The sequence below is a fragment of the Gadus chalcogrammus genome, chromosome 4 (assembly GCF_026213295.1).
Source record: "Gadus chalcogrammus isolate NIFS_2021 chromosome 4, NIFS_Gcha_1.0, whole genome shotgun sequence".
Taxonomy (NCBI): domain Eukaryota; kingdom Metazoa; phylum Chordata; class Actinopteri; order Gadiformes; family Gadidae; genus Gadus; species Gadus chalcogrammus.
Window position 1 is genome coordinate 23,117,785 of NC_079415.1, and position 9,019 is coordinate 23,126,803.

At 44.6% G+C, this 9,019-nt stretch overlaps 1 long non-coding RNA gene across 1 annotated transcript; it reads left to right on the top strand.

The window, feature by feature from the left end:
• Positions 1-460: 460 nt before the first annotated feature.
• LOC130381713 (uncharacterized) lies at positions 461-2,609 on the top strand. Its single transcript, XR_008895453.1, has 4 exons — positions 461-609; positions 1,334-1,403; positions 1,505-1,659; positions 1,965-2,609. It is a non-coding gene; the product is annotated as an uncharacterized LOC130381713 (long non-coding RNA).
• Positions 2,610-9,019: the final 6,410 nt, after the last annotated feature.

A 9,019-nucleotide genomic window follows, 5' to 3' on the forward strand; every position in this document is an offset into this window, starting at 1 on the left:
TTGGCTACCCAAAATGCATACTGTAAACAAAAGGTTTACTACACATGAACCCAAACTTGTCTCGGTCTCAAATGAAAGGTTACCCTTGTTCTGATATGTAATGAGGCAGGCATAATAACACAAAAATCAAATTTTTATCTATTCCGCCTATGCAACTTTGACAAAAAAAAGTGTTTTGGAAATTATTTTTACTTAAAGGTGACATATTATGCTATTTTCACAGCAAGTAAACATAGCATTTTAGGTTCCAAAAACGTGTTTTTGAAGCTGTTTTTTAACGTGTTTTTGAAGCTGCTTAAAATAACTTTTAGGAACGAAAATCTCGCCTACCGCTATTCCCTCTGGTTCAGTCCCTTTCAGAATGCGCTGTTTCAGGGGGGTGTAGCTTCAATGCAAATGAGGCACCCTGCTCATTGCATTTGGACACGCCCTTCTAACAAACTGATACCATGGTTATGGAGAGAGTGCAGCGTAGCATGTGAAAGTAGGGGACATGGCAGCTTCAGTGGTTCAACCCTATATGTTAGAACCTGAATTGGATCCTGAAGAAGGAGAGGAGGCTCCTGCAGAACCCCAGACTCCGAGAATTCAGCAGGATGCTTCTGAATGGTTAGTCATAGAAAAACTTTCTATTTTTTAAGGAACTTTTCAACGTCATTGTCTGATTTTCCCGTATACGTTTGACGCTAACTGCTGGCACTAGATATATAGAAGACATTAGGGTTGCCACGATGTGGACATTTTCACACCGAGTAATACACTTGCGTCAACAACCGTATTACCGAGTATACACGGTAGGCCTATAAACTTTGAAACTAGGTCAACCGCCATCTTGTCCGTCAACTCTCCTCACACTCTGACAGTGTCTGAATCGCTGTCTAATCAATAGGATACTTCATGCACTGCCTCTTCCGTATTCATTCGAATATTATGAATAGTCTGCGTTGGGTTCATACGCTTGTATCAGATGCTTGCGGGGGCCAGCCGTGTATCAGTATGCATGGTAAGGTGCTTTTGGTAAATATGTCATGTTAATAGTGCAAATGAATTAAATACAAGTATCTAGTAGCCATCTTTAAAAGCTAGGCGATTATATAGTAAGCCTATTGAATTTACACTAGTTATAACTATATTCTATTTCACAAAACGTGAAATTATGTAAACCAGATGTGTTTGTGTTGTAATCTTGAGAATGTCTAGCGCTACTGGACATTCAACTCAGGCTAGGAAAATGTGTCCATCTGGAGCACGCACCAATCTCAGACGTGGTTGCAAATTCTGGTATGCCAGGTTTATTTATTTAGCATTATGCATGCATGATTTATTTGTATAGGTGCACATGTGGAAATTGTGCCACAATGCAGTCAGAGCCGGAGAACTTATGCTGTCAGGAGGTGCCTCAGGTAACATTAGCAGCTACCTAACCCTTACCTACACTTGTTTGCAGTGCATGATTTCTGATAACATGCCACTGCAGATACTCACCTCATGTTATCCATAATAGGTTACAAGACGGCTGGAACAGCTGGATGAAAGGCCTCCCTGCATGATAGACCATCCAGGTTTAGAACCGGTTTGTCTAAATGTGTTCTCGCTGCAGAACGCATGCAACATCTAGAGAGCTGACTACGGTCCTTTGCGACTACAGGGGATAGAGCAGTGAGTTTTACATATAATAACCTACTTGACTGTTCATACACAATAAACGAAATAAAGTCAGCCAAAGCCACAATTTCACATCATATTTTAACATAGCCAATTTTTTCATAAGCAGATACTGCATATTACGCATTAATTCACATAAAACATTGTACAGATACAATAAATATTTATTGAACTCAGTCATGAATATTTGTGCATCTAAATACAGTATAAGTGAAGAATTCACTGAATTCAATGCGAAAATTTGAACACAGATGTTGACATTGTAGAACCTGTTGACTAACAATGTTACATTTTCACAGTTGTTACAGGTATTTAGCCTACAGAAATTTTGTGAGCTGGTACTGGGGCTTCCTTGGGCGGAAGATACGGGTTGTTATCCCAACATGCGTGGTTCTTCGCATACACCGGGAATTTCCGGACGCCCATGGAAGATACGGAGGCTTCAAACCACCCTCCCTTGATTAAATCTGGAGACGTAGCTGGCGATGACCTCCTCCTTGTCTGGATGCTCTTATTCTGAAGACAGTTCCGGCGGGATGTTTATCCTCAGAATCTCAGCTCTGTAGGATGCTGAGTCGACAAAGACCTTCTCCATGATCATGTCCATCAAATCATTCACATACTCTGTGCAATACACACAAAAGGGAATCACTAGTTACTAGATTATTCATTGATTAACTGTTCATGCATTGACATTTTGCACTTTGAATATTTTGAGGTATTTATGTGTATTTATTTGTTCATTTATTGTGTTGGAATTACCCGAGTTGCAGTACTTTGTCTCATGTTCAATATAAATGTTAATTTTCTGAGTAAAAAAAAAAGTTGACACACTGTAAAAAACAACCTATAGAATTGACCCAATTTATCTAAGGTAACAATTTGCATCTACTTTGGTTGGGTAAATTTCAATCCGATATTTTGAGTAAAGACTACCTACATTGAAAAGCTATGAAATACCAAAAGAAATTAGGTAAAGTTTACCTAAGATTATTCAATACAAATTACTCAAAATAATTTAGTAATATTAACTCAAGATTGTTAGCCATTATTAATCTACTTTATCATTAGTAATAATTAGCTAATATGACTAATTAACTATTACCTATTCAGGGAAGGTTAGATTTACTTGAAGTTATTTTCAGACACAGCAGACACAGTATTGATGAAATCAACTTGTTTATTGATGAAATCAACCAAATGATCAAAAGTATATTGAAGAATATTCAAGAGAATCACAAAACATATTCAAACAATAATATATATGCATATATATTTTTTATCGAACTCAGTTTTTTTTTCCGAACTCAGTAAACCCGTTAGCTCAAAAAAAAAGATACATAAATACAACTCAGTGCGTCGTTGTGTGTAAGTGTGTGTGAGTATGTGTGTGTGTGTGTGTGTGTGTGTGTGTGTGTGTGTGTTTGTGTGTGTGTGTACACCTGGGTCACTTTGCAGCTGTGAATGTGGGTGTTTCTGCAGCCAGGCTGGTTTCTGAATAACCAACCATACATAATAGAACATTTAAACCTTTTTGCAAAAAAATAAAGATATATAAATACAACTCAGTGCTGTGTGTGTGTGTGTGTGTGTCAACCCCATCAAAAGCATACAAGCCCGGCTGCGGTTCCCACACCTGGTCAGGACTTTGTTGCCCTCAATCACATTGGACACTTGATCCTCCTCACTCGTGGGCTCATGGGTAACAATCACCTTCATGGTGTGGTCCATGTGTCCCTCACATTGGTCCTCCATCTAAAAAATAAATTTGCATATTTAGTGTATTAACAATATGCTATTTGTTACGTATTTTCACACATTCATACCAACAGGCCACATATGTCCTTGCATGCGACTAGAGAGGTCTCGTTACCATCCCAAGGAGGGATCCGGAATGAAGCCATTCATTCACGTATCAATTCTACAGATACGAGCGGCCCAGGTGTTCGGCGAACTCAGAAGTTCAGGGCCACATAACAAATTGTAATGCCAACACATAGCCACAAGGGAGCAGCATAGAGACACATACAACATCCAGAGAGGCGGGAGTTCAGCACCATGCTTAGCCAATCAGAGCACATAACTAAGTCCACGCCTGCCCAGTATTAAAGTTACAACCCATAGCCCAGAGGGTTAGAACGCTCCAGGTAAAGCATCCTTTTGAATGCCCTACTAAGTGTATCTCCACGCGTGTTTGTACAATTCTCCTCCTTTTGCTTCATAGTATGCTAGTCCAAACCTTTGCTAAATAAAGTGAGTTAAAGCGATCCTGACTCGGCAGACTTTTTCCAAAAAGAACACGGCATATTCATATACATTTAAGTTCTTAGTCAAATGTAGTACATTGTTATTTTAAACATTGGCATTGGCCCAAATTTCACAAATGGTGCATCCCCATTTCCCATAATGCAATAGAGACGAGTGGTGAGAAGAAGGGATGAGGAGGAGAATATAAGAGCAGAGGAGAGGAGGACAGGAGATGAGGAGAATAGAAGTTGAGACGAAATGAGAACAGGAGATGAGAAGAGGACAGCAGATGTGGAGTGGAGAACTTTAATTTCTAAATTTTCAATCATCCATTTACAAAACTATCTACAAAGCACAGACATGTGAAGGCACCCTCAAACATTCAACAGATCACATGTTGATGTTCTTTCACACAGCACAACACATCACCACAAGCCGTGCATGAACTGATCCATGTCCTGGCATGAGATGAGAGGATGTGTAACCATGTGAATACTACGGTGGCCCTGAAGTGCAAAACACACCAGCAATTCACGCAACACACCAGCATTTCATCACAACGGAAAGGGTAGGTACACATTGGTCCACTGACATTGGTCCACTGTCTGTCATTTACAATGCTTAATACAACGTCGGCAACGGCAGTTTCTTCATTTGCAGTGAATTAATAACTTTCCGTCCATTTTCTTTGACACTGCAACTAGCCTAGCCTACTCTGCAACACTTATGTAGCCTACCGTTGACGAGGTTGACGTGTCCTGATCGCGCGAAGCTCCGACGTGTAGCTGAGTTAATTAATCCCTATTTAATCTCAGTTAATTAATCCTAGTGATAGTATAGTCTATTTGCAAAAGGCTAGCTGACAAGACAAGCCTTTTTGCAAAAGGCTTGTCTATCAACGCACACAACGTGTGTGCGTTGACTTCCGCGTTGACTTCCGCGTTGACGTGTCCTGGTCGCGCGAAGCTCCGACGTGCAGCTGAATTAATTAATTAATCCCTATTTAATCCCAGTTAATTAATTAATCCTAGTGATAGTATAGTCTTTTTGCAAAAGGCTAGTTGTCCCTGCACCATGGTGAATTTCACTAGCGAGGAGCTTTTCATCGGCAAGATTAAGACTCTGACCACGGACTCGGACACCAAGGCACTTTTCGACACCTACGTGCCCACCGAGCCGTTTGAGACGAACGTCAAACTTCTCGGTGGCTCCGGGAGTATCAAGCTCCCCCACCTGAAGTCTGCTGCACAACTCCTGTGCTCCCTCTCCAAGGACTTCCCTGCCCCCGCACTATACCTCTCCACCTCCAAGTCTACTGTGAAGGAGGCAATCGCTATCGATATCGTTACTTTCATCCACCGATGCCGTGAGGGGAAGTGCCTGAAGTGCAGCGACGATTACTCTCCTTTCCACTCTGCCAACGCAGGAAGTAATATAAGCTGCTTCTTCTGCCACCAACCAGCCCATCTTGGCTGCTACAACGATGTAGTGCTGGATACTGAAGCAGGTGTTGTGTTCGTATGCCCCTCCTGCCTCGGCTCTCCCATCCCTCCTAAGCACCTCCCTCCCCCTCCAACTCCTGCTGTGGATGTGTCTTCTTCCAACCCATCCATTGAGGTAAAGGTTGCCAATACGGACCCTAGCGACTCTGACGCCAATACTCCCCGTCCTCAGCAGCAACCCCTCACCAAGAAGAACTACTACGATCGCTCCAAAGAAGTATGTCCTCTCCTTCTCAAGAACGAGTGCCCGCATGGTATCTCCGGCAAACAGTGCCAGTCCTACCACCCTCCCTGGTGCTCCAGCTACCAGAGCAACGGCCCCGGGGGGAAACGGGGCTGTAACAAAGACAAGAGTAAATGCCGGTACTTCCACCCGATACTCTGTCAAAACGCCCTTGCAACTGGTGTTTGCGTCAGCAAGGTTTGCAAAGAAGTTCACATCAAGGGGACTATTACAAGTGAAGAAACCCTTAAGAAATCCAAGAACTCCCAGAAGAAGCCCGCCCACAACAACAGCAAACTAACACACCAACAACAACAGGCTGGAAGGGACTCGCAATCCAGGAAACCATCCACCGCTAGCTCCAGAAACAGCAACCCTCGTGCTGACAACAGTGCGCCTAGAAGCCGAGCTGATAGTGCATCTATGGATGTTCCTCCAGGCAGTGGATCCAACCGCCAACGATCAGTCAGCTTCTCCAAGTCTGAAAAAGAGCAAGATAAAGAGGATTTTCTGAAGCATCTTTCTCAGATGAAATCCGATTTCTCCAGGGAGCTCTCCTCGATGATGCAGTCTTCTCTACAGAGCCTCCAACTCTTCCATCATCAACAGCTAGCAGCTTCCCAATATCACCCCTCTCCCCAGATGTTCCCTCAGCTACAATTCCAGCACAGGCAGTACTGTCCTCCAACTCAACAACTGCCTCGTCCTCAAATGTGAAGAAACCCCCTCCGATCACCAACACCTTCCTCCTCAACATCCAGGGAATGGACCCTGGAATTCGTAACCAGCATTGGAAGATCAAAGCCCTTCAGGAGTCGATCGACATCAACCCCATCCACACTCCGTTCTTCATACTGACGGAAACCCACCTCAAGCCCTATCATCTGGATGCAGAAGTGCACATCTTCGGCTACTCTTGCTACCGGGCAGATAGAGTAAACCGTGTGAGAGGTGGGGCTGCCATCTACCTACACAATTCGATCACGGTTGAGAAAAGTAGGGTTTTCTCCAACTCCTATTGTGAAATTGCTTGCGTCTACAGTAAGGAACTCGACATGATCATCGCTGGGATTTATCGTCCACCCCTGTCACCTTTCGACAAATTCGATGAATGTTTGGTTATCCTCCATCACTTCATTGATGAAGTGGGATCTACCCCTGAACTCCACATAGCGGGTGATTTCAACCTCCCTTTTGTCAACTGGAGAACTTCCTCGGTTGATCCCGGGTGTAGCATCCTGCTGTCAGACAGGCAGACTGCACTCTCCCTCATCGCCTTCATGGAAGAACACTTCCTACTTCAGTTGATAGACGAGCCAACTCGCAACAGCAACATACTGGACCTCGTTTTCTCCAACAACAGGGATTCTGTCCACAGCACAACCGTAGCGAAGACAGAACTGTCCGATCATGACTTCGTCAACTGTGTCCTCCTCCATCCTGACCTCCTCCCTTCATCGCAGACTCCTGAAAGACCCGTCTTCACTCCCTCATGCCCCCTGGACGACATTAACTTCAATTCGGCTGACTGGGGAGCCATCAACTCCGAATTCCAGAGCATGGACTGGTCTAACGTCACTGATACAAGAAACGACCAGGACACTGCCTGGAAACTCTTTGAAGACACAGTAGCTAACATCTGCTGCAAACATGCCCCCTCCCATACGCGGGGTATGGAAGCTTCTGCGAAATCCTCCATCCCAAGACCTAGAAGGCAACTCCTCCGAAAAAAACGCCGCCTAAATGGCCACATCAACGCCATAAAATATTGTTCTAGAACTCCAAGGAACAACACTAGGCTCGAGCAGCTCAACAAAGAACGCGCAACCATCGAACTTCTTCTGAAGGATAACATCAAGAGGGAGCGCCTTCTCCAGGAAGAAGCAGCTATTAGCAAGATAAAAAAGAACCCTAAAGCCTTCTTTACCTTTGCTAAGAAATCGGCTAATTTCAGATCTTCTGTTGGTCCCCTCGTTGATGGCGACAACAAGCTTGAATCCGATCCAGCCCGAATGGGCGACATCCTCCAACAACAGTACAAACGAGCTTTTAGCAACCCAAACAATGTGGAAACTAACAACATCAAGCTACATCAGCAGACGGACGAGTCTTTGACAGACATTACTCTAACTCAAGATGATGTGCTGGAGGCAATCAAAGATATCGGGATCCACTCAGCCCCGGGCCCGGACAAGTTCCCTGCTGTTCTTCTCCACGAGTGCAAAGATGCACTATCCCTCCCCATCCTCCACCTCTGGAGACGATCCCTCGACACTGCAGATGTTGCAGGCGTGTTCCGGACACAGAGTATTGCGCCTATATTCAAAAAAGGTAGCAAGGCTATAGCAGCAAACTATAGACCGGTCTCTCTTACCTCACACCTTATCAAACTTTTTGAGCGCATCGCCCGCAAAAAGATGGTCAGCTTCATTGAGACGAACAACCTCATTAACCCTAATCAGCACGGGTTCCAGAAGGGTAAGAACTGCCTCACGCAACTACTCCACCACACAGAAGATATCATGTGCGATCTTTGCGCTGATAAAAACGCAGACGTGATGTACCTCGACTTCAGCAAGGCTTTTGACAAAGTGGACCACAAAATCCTGCTGAAAAAGCTGAAATCTTTCGGTATCCAAGGTAAGCTCTACAACTGGATTGCTAGCTTCCTGACGGGCAGGAAACAGTACGTCACAGTTGACGGAGTCATGTCATCCATCATTGACGTCGTCAGCGGAGTTCCTCAGGGTACAGTTCTTGGTCCCTTACTATTCCTCATATACATCAACGATATCTTTGGCGCAGTCAAACACAGTAAAATCAAAGTGTTTGCAGACGACTCAAAGCTCCACAAAGATATATCCTCTCATGTCGACAGACTTCTTCTCCAAGAGGACCTCCTTTCAGTTGTCGAGTGGGCCGATATCAACAACATGGAACTAAATCAAGAAAAGTTCCAGCTTCTCCATCACGGCAAAATCTTGGACCTGAAACTGCCGTATACCCTACCATCAGGCCAGCCACTCCAAGGGTCTGACGACGTCAAAGACCTGGGTGTCTATATCGACACCAACCTCACCTGGCGAACTCACATCGCCACGAAAGCAACTAAGGCCAACAGCATGGCTGGCTGGATCTTGCGGACCTTTATCACCAGGGATGTTAGCACGATGATGCTCCTTTACAAATCCTTTGTCCGCTCGCATCTCGAATACTGCTGCCCGCTCTGGTCGCCCCACCTGCAGCGCGACATCATTCAAATCGAAGCAGTCCAAAGATCTTTCACTGCCAAGATACAGGGCCTTCGTGATCTCAGCTACTGGGATCGCCTCCGACGCCTCACGCTGTACTCCCTGCAGCGACGGAGGGAAAGATACACCAT